Here is a 16,984-nt window from a genome sequence, read left to right on the forward strand (position 1 = left end):
TGTGCACTCAAAAAATACTTCACAAAAGGTGACGGCTGCAATGCCACAAAACTTCGCTGCGATCTCCGATTTATTGCATCTTTATTGTACGCCTACACAATAGCTAATTTGACATGGTTTACGTACTTACTTCTCTGTATTGATATTTGATGTATAGCATACATGCAATCAGTTGCATTCAAATATGTTGAACGATAATGCAATGGTTCTATAAAAATGTTTTCATTTTTTAAAAATTGGTCCCAATTTTTCTTTTGTTCTCATAATTGATGTTCGTATTTATATCTGCTTTTTAAAGCAACCTGTTCTTTTCAATGCGTATTTGTGGAGATCCCCTACTAACCAGTGGCAATTAGTTTAACCAGTGTTGTGTATTTTCATTAAATAATGAGCACCCATTAGAATGAATGAATGAATGAATAAATGAATATTTAACAATGTATCGACCTACTAGCTTAGTTACACGTTCGCTAATCATCACACGGCTTATGCAACGGTTCTATCCTTTCGGCATTTTAGGCATATCAGTTTTGCAGTAAGCTTTTCTTTCCCTCTGACCTACATAATGCGCACGATTTCTCTCCCGCAAGCAAGCGCGGTAACCTTGTTAGTTATCTCGTCCCTTTTCACGGCTTTAGAAGCTACCTTAGTTCAAATCTCTCTCGAATAAGTTTTATACAAGGTATGTTTCTGTACTTTCAAATTAGAGTTCTACTTGTTTAAAACAGTAAAAATGCGAAGCGTTAAGAGACGTCATTTCTTGGGAGACCAATGCATACCTTGTATTTCCTTATATACTACGCCCTTGGTCAGCGAATGGGCACACTTTAAGGATAGTTGCCATCAGACTATTATTCTTGAAATTCGTTAAATCAAGCGAAATTAATTTCCGCCCACCCATACTGACTGGATGAAGCTTAAGCAACGGAGACCTCTAAATCTAGACACATATTGCTCAGGCACGTGTGCCATTAGCAAGCCACTAACTTCTCGACGCACAAGAACACGAAACGTAATATTCGATTTAGTTCACCTTAAGGCTCATCGGAACCGTTCCGGAAGCTGTTGAAATCCCGACTTTCACTCAGGATTTGTTCTTTTAGTCTTGTATTGGCCACATTTTCATCTCTGCGAAAGAGTTGGAACGCTCTGGGCCCCAGGCTATAGTCTTAAGCAAAATGCGAATACCGTTCTGTTTGTTTTCACAAGACAAAACTAAACAAAAAAACGAGAGGTCTGCGTGGAAGGCGCTGCAGCGTCAAAGCAAAAGCTAGAAGAGCGGCCTTTCAGAGCCTTTTTTAAACACTCACTGGGTAACTGCTGCAAGCACACTTGCTGCGTACCCACTATGGCATTATTATTAATTTGTGGATAGTAGACCAGCATTTGCTGTGCTATATTCTGTCACTCTTCTGAGAAGCGTGGTATCCGCTAAACACTTGCAAGAAGTTTTGTGCCAATTGTTCATGCAGTGGCTGACGACGACGAGGAATCATGCCTAAAGGGGCATACGCCACAATTAACAGGTGATCAAAAACAAGCTTTTGTAGTGGGTTTGTGTATTTGACAACGCACTCGTCACGCTATGCTCACTGTAGGAGGGCTCGTTGTTCGTTTGCTGTTCTAAAACGCTTTTATTACTGATAATAACGCAATTTCTTTGCTACCATCAAGCCTACGTAACGCATGTTTGCGAACAAGTTCCAAGCAGAGGCGTGGCTCAGTGTTAAAATATTGGGCTGACACGCAGCAGATCCGGGTTGGGGCCCCTGTGTCCTTGGTTCTAGGTTTTTTTTTTCTTATTTCGCGAAGGTGGTTACGCACACAGGCGGCCGCGGCGGGCACCTACGGCGCCCTGCGTCACCCGAGCTTTGATCTCATGACAGCTTTCGCTGTAAAACTGACAAGGTTTTTTGGAGATTTTGTTGCTGTTGTTCATTCACATCGCACCCACCCGACTTTGACGCTTTTTTAGTTCCTTTATTACTATTCTTTAGTGTTGCTGACATAAAGTGCATTTCAATTCGCGTGCTGTAATTATGTCTGCCGGCGTTCATCTCAATGTGCAACTCTTTCCGGTCTCTTTTGCCGTTGGCGTGCATTTGCTCAAAGGCGCGTCTCCACAAAATTGGCTTCGAACGAAGGCAATGTGAAGTACATCAGAAATGATGATATCCACTAAAACGAGCGCGTCAACAAATAGAGTGACGAGGGGATTACCAGAGCTGCCAACGCAAAATTGAGTGGGGATTTGAGCCCTTTGGTTGGGGATTACGGAAAAAGCAAGTGGAACTCAATTTCTTTCCGACATAAATCCTTGGAAGTTTAGCTTCAGTTTATCGAAAATATCTTTATAAACGTCCGTGTTTCGTAATATCTGGGATGTGCCTAGAAAGAAAATACAGGCCCTCGTGTTTTAAGGCAAGTAGTAGTAGTAGTGGTAGTAGTAGTAGAAGTAGTAGTAGTAGTAGTAGTAGAGGTCACGGCTAGTGCCAATTGATTGAAAAAATGAATAAATGAAACGAAGACATGATGGCACTAGAACAGATGACGATGATGATGACTTTCAGTACACCATGCTAGGAAAGCAATTCGCACGTTGCTTCATTGCGGTGTTTAGATACTTAAGTAAGGTGTAGTGAACTGAAGCAACGTTGTAATTTCATTGCTAAATTACTTAAAATTTCAGTATTGTAATATTCTAAGGGGAAGTGCGAATCGCGAGGCTCTAGCTGAAGCACCCGTGACTGCACCCACAGGTCCTGCGGTTTCATTTTGCCCAGTGAGGTTCCAGGCGCAAACATTAATTCTAGCTGTAAGTTGGTGATTACACGTCATCTTGCTGGCCGATGACATGTACTCGTGTGCTTAGACCTTCAGTGTTCGATGGCTCTCGCGTTGTTTATCAAGCTGAATATTTTGTTCAGTTCTTTCTTCTCCTTGCGGCACTGCAAATCAGTTTAGTAGAACCACTCCGGAAAAAATTAGCAACTAATTCGGAGGCAAGCCAATTCCAAGATATCTTAATTTGTGATGTTGCTAATTCAATAAAGCATGGGCAGTTTCGAGTATGATGTACTGCAAGAAAATAATACCCAGTAATGCTGAATGAATGCAGCATTCTAATTCTGTCTCGTGGCAGCAGTCTGGTGACTAGTGGCCAAAGGGCATACCTGTTGGCTTAGAAACTTCATTTTCAATGACTAAGTTGGCTTCACTGAAACACAGCACCCTCGTCCTCAGGAAATGAGAAATACCATCGACGGGTGAAAAGTACTACGCATGCTAGGTCTGACGCCTGAGTAAGAACAAGTGCACCCCGACAAAGGCCGCAAGACCCTTAAGCGATCGTTGGAGTTCAAGTTCCCAGGCCCCACATTGCTAGCGTTAGTGCATCCCTTGTGAGCAAAATTTATTAACAGCATAGCCGTTATAGGCACAGTCTTTCGCGTCCGGGATCCATGGGAAATATAAACTGGTATGCGCCAAAGGCATTGTGTAAATCCTGATACTTCTCAATGGCTCAATAAAATCGAAAGCAGTAGTAAGTACAGCTAAGTGCCACAGAAAACTGTGCAGCTTATGAGAAAACTATCCTCCTCATGAAAGCGTAAATGGCAAGTAGTGTCGCAAATGGTACAGATAGAGACCCATTTTTATTTATTATAACAACCATTATCCCTAAATGAGAAGCAGTACATCCTGACATTAGTCCATGCCCTTTAGTGGTTCGTAAAGGTATATACATTAGGGCTAATGCAAAAGCGGCCCACCATATAGCAAGCACCAAGCTATAGGTAATGCTGTGAACAAGGCTTTGCACATACCGAGTCAGGAGTAACAAAACAAACGCGGATTGTGATCTTGCTAACATACCGAGCTACAGCTACAAGCAAGGAGACTAATCGTGCAGTCCATTAAACGTTTTCTAGCAACTTACTTTAACAAGGTTCACTTCATTTAGGTTTTTGTGGTCGCGCTGAATCTCTGAGTACGCGTTTGTGTATATGCACACATTCGCGGGTATACATATCAACCTACGTCTGAATATTTTGTCTTCATGCGCTACGCTTTTGAATCCTTATCGTATTCTTCACTCATCCTTCTTCTCTATACCTACTTTTCGTTGCTATATATCCTTGTAAGCGCTGTACAGCTTCTCATGCCAGATGCCAACAAACGCTTTCTTACCTGACAGTGTTTTCGGCCCGCGTACGTTATAAGTCTCATTGAAGATGCTGAATTTGTAGTTTCTTATTCCACAGACCAAAAAAAAACAATTCTTCGATTGTGTACGTCACCGAAAACATTTATAGAAGGAACTCCGATGCTTACACGGCAGGGTTTCTCCAGACTCACGTAAAAACGCATTAACTTACAGTGAACTGCCAGGTTCCGAATTTCCACGAAGAACCGCCTTCGTTCTTTCCTGTTTATTCTGTCAATCTCAAGGATCAGAGAAAGAATCTGTGTAGCAACAAGAAGAAATATACATTAGTTAACACAAAGTAATGCCGTGTCAGGGCGAGAAAACAATGATGCGTTGCCAAAGTGAACTCCCCTAACTTCAATCTTACCGAACCGCTTCTCGCATTCGCACGAGTGCCTGCACTGAGAAAGAATGTTTCTCCACAAAATCACCGTATAAGAACGATCAACCGACCACTCTTGGCTCGGCTGAAGTGGAAGGGCTAGTAAGACGCTGGCTTATTGAGAAGGTGAAGAGGCTCGGTCCTTGATCGAATTTCGCTTAGCTTCTGGCCACGACAACTTTCTTCTTCTTTCTCGTCTCGGTTCGCATTTACAGCTAGACCACCACATCCTGCCGCCTCACGAGTACACACCGGACTCGCTTCAATCTGCGCTATCTGCTGCTTTGTTACTTTCACTCCGCCAGACGACATGCACAGTTTGTTCACCCTTTCATGCCCGCCTGCTAAAGGTCTATTTGCACCCTGTTCGTCGAAAGAGCGGTAAGCAGCCTATAATCGGGAAAAGAGAGCAACAACACAGGGTACATAGAGATTTTTTCTAGCAAGTGGCGTGTTCGCATGTACTGTGGTTTATTCGGGTGCACTAAGTAGCTTTTTTAAATTGCTTTCTTTTACACGCAAGTGTTTCATGCCGGGATCCACCAAGACTTCGGTGACGTATTTCAGTCACAGCAATGACGTCGAAAAATCAACACAATGAGATAGAAAAGAAAAAAAAAGTTCCGCCACCGGGAGCCGAACCCAACCCAAAACATCATGAAGGGCTACCACATATGGCGGGCACGCTATTCACAGCGTCACGGTCCACTACACTGGAGGCCCTAAAAACGTTTCTTTTGAATCTCATCCTTTCCTCTAGGGTGGTGGCGTGCTGTCACCATCTGGGAGAAATATAGTGAATTATTTCATCGTAGTGATGGCCTCCGTGATTAGCTTCTAAAACACTTCATTGCTACGAGTCCATTTCATACGGCGCGTTTCGTAGTGGAATAGTGTCAAGAAGTGCAATTTTGTCGACGCCTTGACGCACTGTAAGATGGTGACTCTAGCCCAAGCCTCGTCATCGCTCATAACATCCACCAATACCAAAAATAGCGCTGCGACGGGCGCTTGCCTCGCCTGGTTAACTTTGTGTTTGCCGGTTACACTCACCTCGAGAAAAATTGCGGCAGGGCTGCAGGGCGGCACCCTGCGTGTTTATTTTCCTCTAGCTCAGCCGTGGGATTCTGTTCTTTCTTCCGCATGCCGCGGGATGGTGACTCGAGCCTAAGATCTGCGCCGAATCAACGACGCTCTCCTGACTGACACAACACTTTTTTCTGTTTGCGCTGTCATTAATTACTACAGCTCTCACTAGAGCTTTTTTAGTCATTGATAATTGTCGGTATTCGTCGGGATGAAGAACCACCAAATGTGAACTTGGTTGTACACCGATAGACGTTTCGAAAGCTTTATTACGTTAATTTACAGTACATTTCACTACTTCTGTAAGAACAGGTCTTACTTTCGCGATATACCAATCACTATGACAGAAGGACCAAACATGTTTTTTTTTTTTTTGTCGTTTGTATGAGCCCGATCTTCTATATATCCTACTACAGCATAGAGCGGGTCAATGGGGCCAAACACAAACGCAAAATGCAGTATGTAAACCAGTTTAAGCTTGTCTTGTTTTCTCCTGTGCCCATCGTAGCTGTTAGCCGTAATCCGATCTTTAATACTAGCATTACTGTGAAAAAAAAAAACACACACTAAAGAGCAAAATTCCTGTGATGCTTCTGCAGGGCTTTTTTGCACCAATGAAGTGGTCGTCATTACATGGGAGCCCCCGTAAAAGTCCTGATTTGCGCTACACTGTTTTGTTAGTAACAATGTTTCTCTTCTCTCAACGTGTAAGCGAATTGTTTTTGAAGGAAAACAAGTATATGCTTCACGATTGATGTGAAAACTCAGTGATTCACTCGCAAAAGAATTGTAACGTGTTTTTCAGGGGTCTTTTAATTACAAAATTTGATCATTCTGTTCAGTTGCTTGTCAACAAAAAGTTTTTTGAAAGCAAAGAAAGTGAACGAACGAAAACACATAAGAATAATGGTCAAAATTATCTGAAGGTTGGCGTCAGCAAATAAAAGTGATCGAAGCTGATTCTAGCCGTCTTTTTTGCTGCAAAGTGTTACCACAGGACAATAGAATTTTGCATCAAAGCATCGAACACTTGAAACAGCAAAACTGGATGACTCTGACGACAAATCTGGTTGCTTATACGTTGTCTGTCGACATTAGTTACGTAAAACAGCTTCTTTTTATGTTACTTATCTGTCGTTACAATAGACTTTAGATAGGTGATTCTTCGCTGATTCTCACCGTATAGAGGTTCGAGTTTAACTAAGAATCACAGACAGTAACACGCACGATACAGATTTCCCAACTATAGAGAAAAGAATTCGCGCTGAAACAAAATATTCCCCTCTTTTATAGGCTCCGGAACCAACCAATTTTTGACTAGTGGCACAAGTTACGGGTAGCTTAAACCACCGCTAGGTCTCTGTGGAACACGCTCGGGTTCCTCCACGCCCGTCTTCACCGCTTAGATTCACACCTACGACTTACCATTCAATCTGGTTTATCCAGATCGGAGACAACCGTTGTCTGTCGCATGTGGCTTGGGTGTCTTTTACGAACGCTTTTGCTTGCCGCATTGGATGGCCAGACAGTGCTGCGTGTGACCATTGCGGCGCTGATGAAACCATCGAACGTATTTTGTGTCGGTGCCCTCTGTACAAAAGTCAGAGACGGTCCCTGTCAGCAGTGTTTACACACCTCGACCACCAGCCGGTTTCCGTAAAATGGATTTTGCAATGTCGGAAAGATCGAGCTTCACGCCGAAAAGCGACGAACGCCCTCCTGAAGTTTCTGCGATCGACCCGCCTCGCCCAACAATTGTGACATTCTAGTGTGTGTTTTCGCCTCCTTCCCGCTCTCTCTATCTCATTCACTTTTTCTTACTTTTCTGTCTCCTATTCCCCCTTCCCCGATGCAGGGTACCAAACCAGATACTTGCTTTCGGTTAACTTTTCTGCCTTTCTTCATACCATCTCTCTCTCTCTCTCTCTCTCGCTGCTACGAAAAGTTACAGCATATTCACGGAGCAAATTATGATGAGTGGGGCGAAGCGTCCGTCCGTCCGTCCGTCCGTCCGTCCGTCCGTCCGTCCGTCCGTCCGTCTGTCTGTCTGTCTGTCTGTCTGTCTGTCTGTCTGTCTGTCTGTCTGTCTGTCTGTCTGTCTGTCTGTCTGTCTGTCTGTCTGTCTGTGGATATGCTGTGCTAGGTACACTGGAGGGATAGACTGGCCTAGACCATAAGGAGCTTCACCCCTGAAGAAAAGGAAAGCTAAAACTTTGACAGGGTTATTTAGAGCTACTTTTACAAACTCTCTACTGACCGTGAACAGCTTCACTAACGTGATGTGGGTGGGGGGGGGGGGGGGCTGGCGAAGCATGCAGTGCGCACTTGTGTATCCCACAGCAACATGCTTACTTTTTAATGCTTTACTCCACAAGCGTACCTTCAATTTACTGGTAGGTTTCAGAAAGTGGTGTTTTAAATAGATGGACTTGAAGTGGATATGCATGTTTTTCTCTCTGGTTTTAGATAAACAACTTTCGCAACTTGATAAATTTCGGTGGGGATCCGATACTCCTGCAAACCTAAAGACGATGTTTTAAGTAGTAATGACGAACGTTTGCTTTACAACGTGCATAGTATGGACTGAACTACCTTGCTGGCCACTGTTACACTGAGACACAGTGACTTTGCAGACACGTTTCTAGAAGTGGTCTTTGAAAGTACATGACTTCTCGCAGCGGGGCACGTTTATGTCTGTGGTTTTAGGTGTACAGGAAGCTTGAGAGCCTTGATAAATTTTGTCGAGGATAGTGACAGAATTGCTATGCCAAACCTGATTATTTACGCAGTAATGATGAAAGTTCAATTGATAATGAGCATGTAGCATGGAGGGGTGGCAAGTAGTGCAGTTTTACCGAATTTTCGTAGCGCATACCTGTGACCATGATGACAGTACACGCCGAAAAGGCGAGACATTTAGGGGCGTAGCCCCTGAAAAGCCAGCAAGAACGGGTGCTCGGTGCTTCCCCAAAAGATATTTATTAATATAACACACACACACAACATATATATATATATATATATATATATATATATGCATGTATGTATGCATGTGTGTGTATGTATGTATGTGTATGTGTGTGTATGTATGCATATGTATGTATGTATGTATGTATGTATGCATATGTATGTATGTGTGTGTGTGTGTGTGTGTGTGTATGTGTGTGTGTGTGTGTGTAATTCCTGCAGTATTGCAAAAGCTCTGATTACATAAATGGTCATCAACCTATAGAAAGCTGAGTCGGCTCCACGCCCGGCTGGAGGCGCGAATACGGTGATCTTTTATACATGCTGGACTGCTTTTACATGCTCTTATACACGCTGCACTGGTCGCACGTGACACGTACACGGTTCTCGACGTTCACCAAACAAGGTGAACGCTGAGCCCGACTTTGCAGCGCTCTCATGGCAGCCATCATGTGTGTCTTCATTTGGAAAATCAAAAGAAAGAAGAAAACGTCGCAACAGCGCCGTATCAGCCACGCCGCCTATTCGTGCTCAACAAGCTGTCAGCCGCTCCGTTTCACAAACGAACTTTTGAAGAGCCCCGGCTTCGCAAATTTCGCGAGCACACCTCGGGTCGTTTATTTATGTCACGGAGCGAGATAGAATGAGCAACCTTGCAGAGTGAAAAGTGGATGCCTTCGCCACGTGCACGGCGCTAGGCCATATTACTCAAGCTAATGGCTCTTGAAGCAGAATAAAGCAAATGAAAGTTGGGTTACTGCACAGATCATTTCGTGTACAATACACACCTCCTACCTTCAGTCTACCGTCTCCCACTTTCGTTCATGTCTCCATTCACTGAGCTTGTATTCGAAACAATGTAACATGAATGCTGATGTGAAAAGTTATACAAAACCAGCGCTTTTTGCATAATGTGGCATTGCACTATTAAAAGAACTACTTCTAGGTGCCTTTATATTATACTCCACGAATCAATACACAAAGTTTATACTTACGAAGATCAGACACCAGAGAATATTGTTTTATTCAAGCTTCATTTTTACGTACACAATCACTTTACTTAAAATGAAAAAATAAAAATAAATAATTAAAGAACTTTCACATCTTTAAGGCTCAATGTCATTATACAGAGGAAAGAGAACTGCCACCGCTTCCTTCAAACATGTAGCATCATATATCGCCGTGATGAGGGTGGTAAGATTTTTATACTTGATAGCTGTTAAGAGAAAAAGAAATGAAGCCCTTTATATAGAGTCGATACTGTGTGGAAATTTTTGCTCTTTAACACGTAAGGTTGACGAAAAAGAAATTCACGCTGTTGTTTTACAGTGACCGCAGCATACAAGATCTGTTAAAACTCAGACAAAGCAAAGTATGACCAGATTGCCAGTAGTGCTGCTGACGCACATGTCCTAGGACTGCTTGCTTGCAGCAGGAACGCGGAAGTGCTTGCAGGATGGAACCGAAGACAACTGGCTTACCATTCAGGTTGCCAGAATATAAGGTTGTACTTGAGTCAAGGCGTCAAACTAATATAGATCCGCACTTGTCCCTCTTAAGAGTCATACCACCAGCAACTCGGCGTAACGACAACAACAACAACAACAACAACAACAACAACAACAACGCAAGCAGCAATTATAATACTAATAATAATATATTACAGGAATTTATGACTATAAATCTATCAATGATTTATTTAACGTGCTCTAAACAACCATGAAGTTTTAGTGTAGGCACACACAAAAATAAAACAATAAAAATAAGCATTACAATGCAGACAATATTCAGAAAATTTACAATAAAATAAATAAAAAGAGGGAAAACACACATACAAAAAGAAATCAGTGCAAATTGGGAAAAATAAAAAAGACAGGAGAATTATGAAATGGCAGCAAAAAATAAAGGAGAATATACACAGCTTTTTAGAAGCCTTCCTTAAAGACGGAAAAGGGAAAAATATGTACATTGTGAAAAAATTATAATAAAGCAGTTCTGAGTTGAAATAAAAACAATGACAGTAGATTGTGAAACACACCGAGAACATGAAAGTTCACATTATAGAGACTTAGTATTCTGTGAGCGATGGATTGTTGAAAGAAGTCAGTAGGTACATGAAATGGTGGGTTCTCTCTGGTTAACTTTCGCGGAATCCGGAAATTTTTCAAGTGAGAAGTAGAGGGCAGCCTACTATACCGTAAACTAGTTTGTAAAAAAATCAAAGGTCAGCGCGATTTCGTCGGCAGGGAAGTGATGGCAATGATGATAATCTGGCAGTGTTGGAACGAGATCCAGATGCAATTCTAGGGAAACATTGGTTGCGAATGCTTATGAATTTTTTCTGGACTCATTCTTAGCGTCACTGCCAGATTTAGCTATGCCATTCCAGACCACAGACGAATATTCAAGTTTAGAAAGATATATTTTAGTCTACAATTTGTGAAATGCTACAGGAGTACTGAATACTCGCGAGAATATAGACTGCTGAGAGAATGAAGGCAACGCATGGCAGCACACTTTGTGTGAGAAAGAAAATTTAGCATGCTATGAAAAAGAACACCATGATCACTAAACTGACACACCTTACATAACAACATGATATCGACAGAGTATGGAAATGACACGAAGAATGATTTGAGAGACATACTAATGAACTTGTTCTTGAGGTATTCTGAGGGAGGTTATTGTTTTCGCACCATTCGGAGAAAGAATCGTTGCGACTTAATGTAAAAAAAAAAACACGACCTAACTAGGCGGGATGCCGTAGTGTAGGGATTTAGAAATTCCGAGCACTTAGAGTTCATTAACGTGCATTTAAATGTAAGTACACGACGCTGGACCATTTTTCTCTACAGTGAAAATATGAAAATGCGACAGCCGCGGCCAATATTCGATCTTGTGGCCTTCATATCAGCAGTCGAACACTACCACTATGACGGGTACGATGGTGGCATAGTTATCAATTTCTAATGAACGGATGAGACAATTACTAATAACGCAATAAATTAGACAGCAACGACCAAAAATAGTGGTATCGAGGTTTTTGTTGTTTATAATGTTATTAAAATGTCTATGCGATGATGATGATGAAAATGAAACTTTATTACTCCCAAAAGAGGGCACCGGCCGACAGGTTGGTTACGCTGCTTAGAGGAGGTCAGCGGGGATCCCTTGGGACACCGCGGCCTCCAATGCGCGAGAGATTACCCGGCGTTGCTGTGCCGAGTCAGTGATACGCAGAAGGGACTCCCATGTATCTTCTGTGTGAGAAGCGTCAGCGTCCTGTGGGCACTTTCATGTCATGTGTATGAGAGTGGCCGATTGTGAACAGTATTTACAGTGGGGTGTCACGAGGTGGGGGTATACTTTGCTATAGAACCAGGGGTTGGGAAAGACACCTGTCTGAAGCTTGCGCCACAGGACGGCATCACCTTTGGTCACTTACACAGACATCTATGAGAAAAATTAGTGCCTTCAAGAGCGAACCTTGAATTACTTTAACAGTCACTGCAGTGAAGGATTAATTATACCCGTCAGTAAAAACAAGCTCATACGTATACGAGGACTTTTTCTAGTCAAATACACAAAGAAAGAAAGAAAGAAAGAAAGAAAGAAGGAAAGAAAGAAGGAAGAAATAAAAGGAGAAAGAAAGAAAGAAAGAAAGGAAGAAAGAAAAAAAGAAAGAAAAAAAGAAAGAAAAAAAGAAAGAAAGAAAGAAAGAAAGAAAGAAAGAAAGAAAGAAAGAAAGAAAGAAAGAAAGAAAGAAAGAGGGAAAGAATGCTGGGCTAAACCTTGTGCCAAGATAACTGTGATTCCTTTCAAGCTGTCAAGCTAAGGTGTATATCAACCGTGGATATCCTAACACAGTCACCATAGTGTCGACATGCGAATAAAAAAAAAACCGAGATATTGCTTAAACAAACATCTTCGGCAATGTTAACTCCACTTTTATCTACTAAGGCAACAATATTACACATAAGATTGTACAGGCGTCCCAATTTATCAGTGCGATGGACTGTGGGTCAGCCATTCCATAAAAGGAAACTCAGTACGGGTGGGACTACGTAGTGTTGCGTTGGCCTAAGTTACGAGCCACGCTTTCGAAAATCAATATCACATTCAGGAGCCGCTGACGTGGCATGAAGGTCTGTTTTGATTCATTTCCCAAAGCTATATCGACGGGAGGACAAGAAAATAGGTAATAAACACACTTCAAAGACGACATTTCTTCTTTTGTTTTTTATCTTGAAAACTAAGCGAAACCTTAAATGAAATTTGTAAAGGAAGGGGTACCGACAGCGAAGTCGATCTATAAAGTTGATGGAATCACTGCTACACCTAATCGCATCGGGGGATAGAGCTCTGGAAAATTAATTGTGTCATAGCACCCGGTTGTTTATCTTTAATTACGCTACCACTGAACCGAATTTGTTGCTCGAGGATCAAGGGAGCGCAATCAATTTCACGCATATAAAGTTCCTGCCTGAAGATCGATGCTGCCGTCGCTAGGCTCCACAGGGGACCTTTTATCTTACTGTCTCCCTATCAAACTGATTGAAGGCATCGACTGTACGGGAGTTGCCTATAGACCGTTTCGCCAGAGCCTGCCGGTCTCTGGTAACACTGTGCGTTCACCGGGAAACCACCCCTAGAAACTTCCGGTTTGGCTTGTTTTTGCGTGGTTTTAGCATTTGTTGCTGGCCACGGCTGCTTGTGTTCTGGTGTTTTATGCGAATAAAATGATTTCGATGAAGCGCTGGCAACTCGAGCACAGCTGTGTCAAGCCAGGATACAGTCTACTTGCCTGAATTATTTTTATATGCTAGTCAAAACGTTACGTTTTCTGACAGATGACGATAGAAAGAGTGCCTGCATTGCAGCGATCACACGAGAATGCTTGATTCCCACCAAGAGCTTGTAGGTTTTTTATACCGATTGCATCAAAGGTAATGTAAAGCTCAGCGCAGACTAATGGCACAGAGGCAATACTCAGACGTTCGATTAGTCGAAGGCCCCCGTTACCAGGAACACATCAGTCACTCTCGTCTTCCACCCATGGCAGATAAGTGTACTGACGCGGGAAATTGGTAGCAAAACGTGGAAGCTAACACTCAAAATCCATCGCAAAGGTGTGTATTTGATAGTTTGAGCTATATCGATGATGCGTTCTGTTCGAAACAACACGGGACTTTAAGTAGCCGCGCTTAACATTAATCACCTCACAGTGCACGTCATGATGTCCAGGTTTCATTGTCGGTGCATTTGATTTTTTCGAAAGCGACATCGGCAAGTCGGCTCTCATCTGTGCGAGCAAATGAATCATCGTATGTCTTTTTGCCTCTAGTAAACATCGCCGCATTCAAGCTCATTTATCTATTGGGTGTGTCCAACTTGAAAGTTTTGTTCATGAATAGCTTACTCGTGCGTAAAACATAATAGTTCGCGTGACCCTGCAGCCGCAGTTTACGTCATCACATCAGTAAATTTTATAATTTCTCAGTCACACGAACACTTCGAATCGCGAGTGATGCCGATCGCCACTGATCTCTTTAAAAAGTGCCCGATGAGACACAGGCACAGAAATAAGCGTTTTATCCTCAGTTTGTGTGCTTAGACAAATATGTTCGGGGTTCAACAAGAGGAACGTTTTAAGTTCTAGTCGAAAAGCTGAATTGATCAACTTCACTTTTCTCCTGCAGATCGACGATGTGTGTGCGCTTTGAAGACGTGGACAGGAAAAATACAGGCGTGCACGCGCTGTCAATTCCCGGTCCGCGTCTTCAAAGCGCATTCACATCGTCGACATGTAGAACCCACCGGCTCAATTAAGTTCGCTGACAAACTTGTCCTGCAATCTATGCATTTTCCGTTTGTATAGGCACGACCACTATCAAAGTATAAAATGAAGCAGGGGGCCGCACTCATCGATATCTTGCACGGCGCCCGTCGGACACGTGAGCCACGTTACCTGCAGCGGAGGCCGCGCCTGTGCCTGCCGTGTGCTTCGTCGAGCCCCTTCATGTAGCCACTAGATGTTGCTCCAAATACATCCTAAGGAATGTGCCAGAAATAATAGAGCAGCAAATTCAAACACACCACGAAGACACCACCGGAACCTTTGAAAAAGCATTGCCGGAAGTGCCGCAACGGAAGTCTATCGGGGTAGGCCGTTCGGCGTGAGCGCGTTTGTTTACTAACACCGAAACCGTCTATACAGTTAGTTCATGATCACAAAAAAATCAGAGCTATAGCGTAGCGCAGAGTAGGAAGTAAAACATAGGGATAGTTTTCATGTTCTTCAAGAAATACTTATGGTTAGTACTCGCAATTAAGCTCGGGAAATGATGAGTTTCATTTGAACCGAGAGGCTACTTTAAAGACTGCTGTTTATTTTTGTGTAACGGAAGGCTTGATATAAAAAGAGCGAAATATAGTGGTGATTGTTTTCAATTAGACCCTGCAAGTCAACAAGGCAAGCATAGCTGACCATAAGAAGAGCTGAAAATATTCCAATATTGCTTACATTGAGGTTCCGTTCTGATGCTAACCGGCTGATAATTGTGAAACGTATGCGATCTATTTGTCACACTAACGAATGAGGAAAAGTCTGTGAATCATAAAAGTAGCAGCTTCATTACTCACCTTCTAAATGAAAGGACTGTGAGCCAAGCTTACTGGCATTTTTTCCTTCTTCTTTCTTTCTTTCGTTATTTTTGACAAGACTGAAGGAACAGCCAAGGCTCCATCTTTTCACTGTCTGTATGAATGAAGACGTGCTTGGGCAGCCGTAGCCTTCCTATTACTTCATCGTTTTACCTCCTACGCCCGTCTGCATACAGAGAAGTCCACTTGTTGGCTCAAGAACGCATGCCGCACTAAGCTTTACAGGATAACTCCGGCGTTTTTTATTTATGTTCACCGATTTGAATAAAACATTAAACATGCGTTTGCGTTGGTACCGTGTTGATATGTGCCAAATTATACAACCATAAATCATTTAGTTTTTTAGAAAACAAATTCTGAAATCTGTAGCCGATTCTGGAATCACACTTGTCAACACGGGCCACCCCGAGTAATGACGTCAGGGCCTACCCTTTTTTCAAAAACCCCGCCTTTCCCAGCAGACGGATGCAGCGCACGATTTGTTCTACGAGGTTTCAACGAGCGGCACAACTTCATTCCGCGTCGGATGACATTGCCAACTTGCTTCTCACGCATTAGAAGATCGAGGCACGTGAGCTATATATGTTTACACACTGGCCTGCCATGGCGGGGTGTTGCGGATCTCGTGACGTAATCGGCGATGGATTCTTGTGACGTGATTAGATACCCACCATAGATGACGGAGCCGCTCTCTGTTTTGGAGTCTGTCTTGACTCGTCGTTTTTTGCTTAATTGATATTATTTACCAGTGCCTGGGCAAAATGAACCACCCTAGCTTTTTCAGGACTGTCAATACTATTAGAGAACAGCATTATCTCAGTATGTTGAAAAGGCACCGGAATTTCCCTTTAAGGGTGTTGTTCATCCGTGTAGCCATATATAAGCGCGAGTGACCTGAGAGCTGATCCATGTGCAACTTTCTTAAGGCTGAACAAATGGTTTCACGCGCGATGAGCTTCCCGTCTCGGTGCTTGCTTTTATCGACGCACTTGGGGTCAATTTGCTTCGGACGTGCAAGACTCGCTTGCACCGGTCGACAGGCTGTGCAAATTTGCAAATGGTGATGGCTCTGGGGTGTAAGTGGAAAGAATATTGAAATATGGACGTCAGGAGAACGGGAACAGAGTGGTTTCCTTGTTGTATAATTTCGTGAACTGGTGTAACCTTTTGACAAGGGCATTCTTTCGCTGTGGAACATTGTTTACACGATATTATATTGTATCTGTTCTTTCTTTCATGAACACCGGCAAGTACTAGTAATCGAGAGGACAATCCTCGATAATAATCCCTAGTACCTCTAATTCCAATAAAAATATTGGGACAGTATTTCAGACATGCTGTTTGGTACCTTTCAAGGGTCTCTCATGAGATAAATCTCCTATGTTGCCCTAAAATCATTACTGTTCCAAGAATAGCCTTGCAGTTTGTCCTTATAGGACACTTGGCCCTTCTATACCAAGGTTCATATGACGTGTGCGAGCAAAAGAGGTACACTGAAAAAAAAAAAAAACTACCATCACGATGATCGCAACACCATTTTCAATATTCCTAGCATGACTCTTTTTCTCCAAAAATCAAAATATCAAGCGTGAAGTATACCATTCCTTGATCGACGCATCCACATTCGTTTCAATGCGTTCATTCACTCTGTAAACGAGATGTTTTTACAAAAATGC

At 42.7% G+C, this 16,984-nt stretch overlaps 1 protein-coding gene and 1 long non-coding RNA gene across 5 annotated transcripts in view; one reads left to right on the forward strand and one right to left on the reverse strand.

Annotated features, from left to right (window-relative positions):
• Positions 1 to 16,984, forward strand: part of LOC119169629 (cell adhesion molecule Dscam1-like) — a 138,265-nt gene that overhangs the window by 19,886 nt on the left and 101,395 nt on the right. The gene's annotated exons all lie outside the window — the stretch shown is intronic.
• LOC142796470 (uncharacterized) overlaps positions 1 to 16,984 on the reverse strand; it is a 72,321-nt gene that overhangs the window by 1,299 nt on the left and 54,038 nt on the right. For 2 of the 4 annotated variants that reach the window (XR_012893859.1, XR_012893858.1), the window contains one exon: positions 9,646 to 9,861. The exons of the other annotated variants lie outside the window; for them this stretch is intronic. This is a non-coding gene — a long non-coding RNA (uncharacterized LOC142796470). Of the gene's footprint in view, positions 1 to 9,645; positions 9,862 to 16,984 lie in introns of those variants that run through there. 4 annotated transcript variants of the gene reach the window in all.

The sequence above is a fragment of the Rhipicephalus microplus genome, chromosome 2 (assembly GCF_043290135.1).
Source record: "Rhipicephalus microplus isolate Deutch F79 chromosome 2, USDA_Rmic, whole genome shotgun sequence".
Classification (NCBI taxonomy): Eukaryota; Metazoa; Arthropoda; class Arachnida; order Ixodida; family Ixodidae; genus Rhipicephalus; species Rhipicephalus microplus.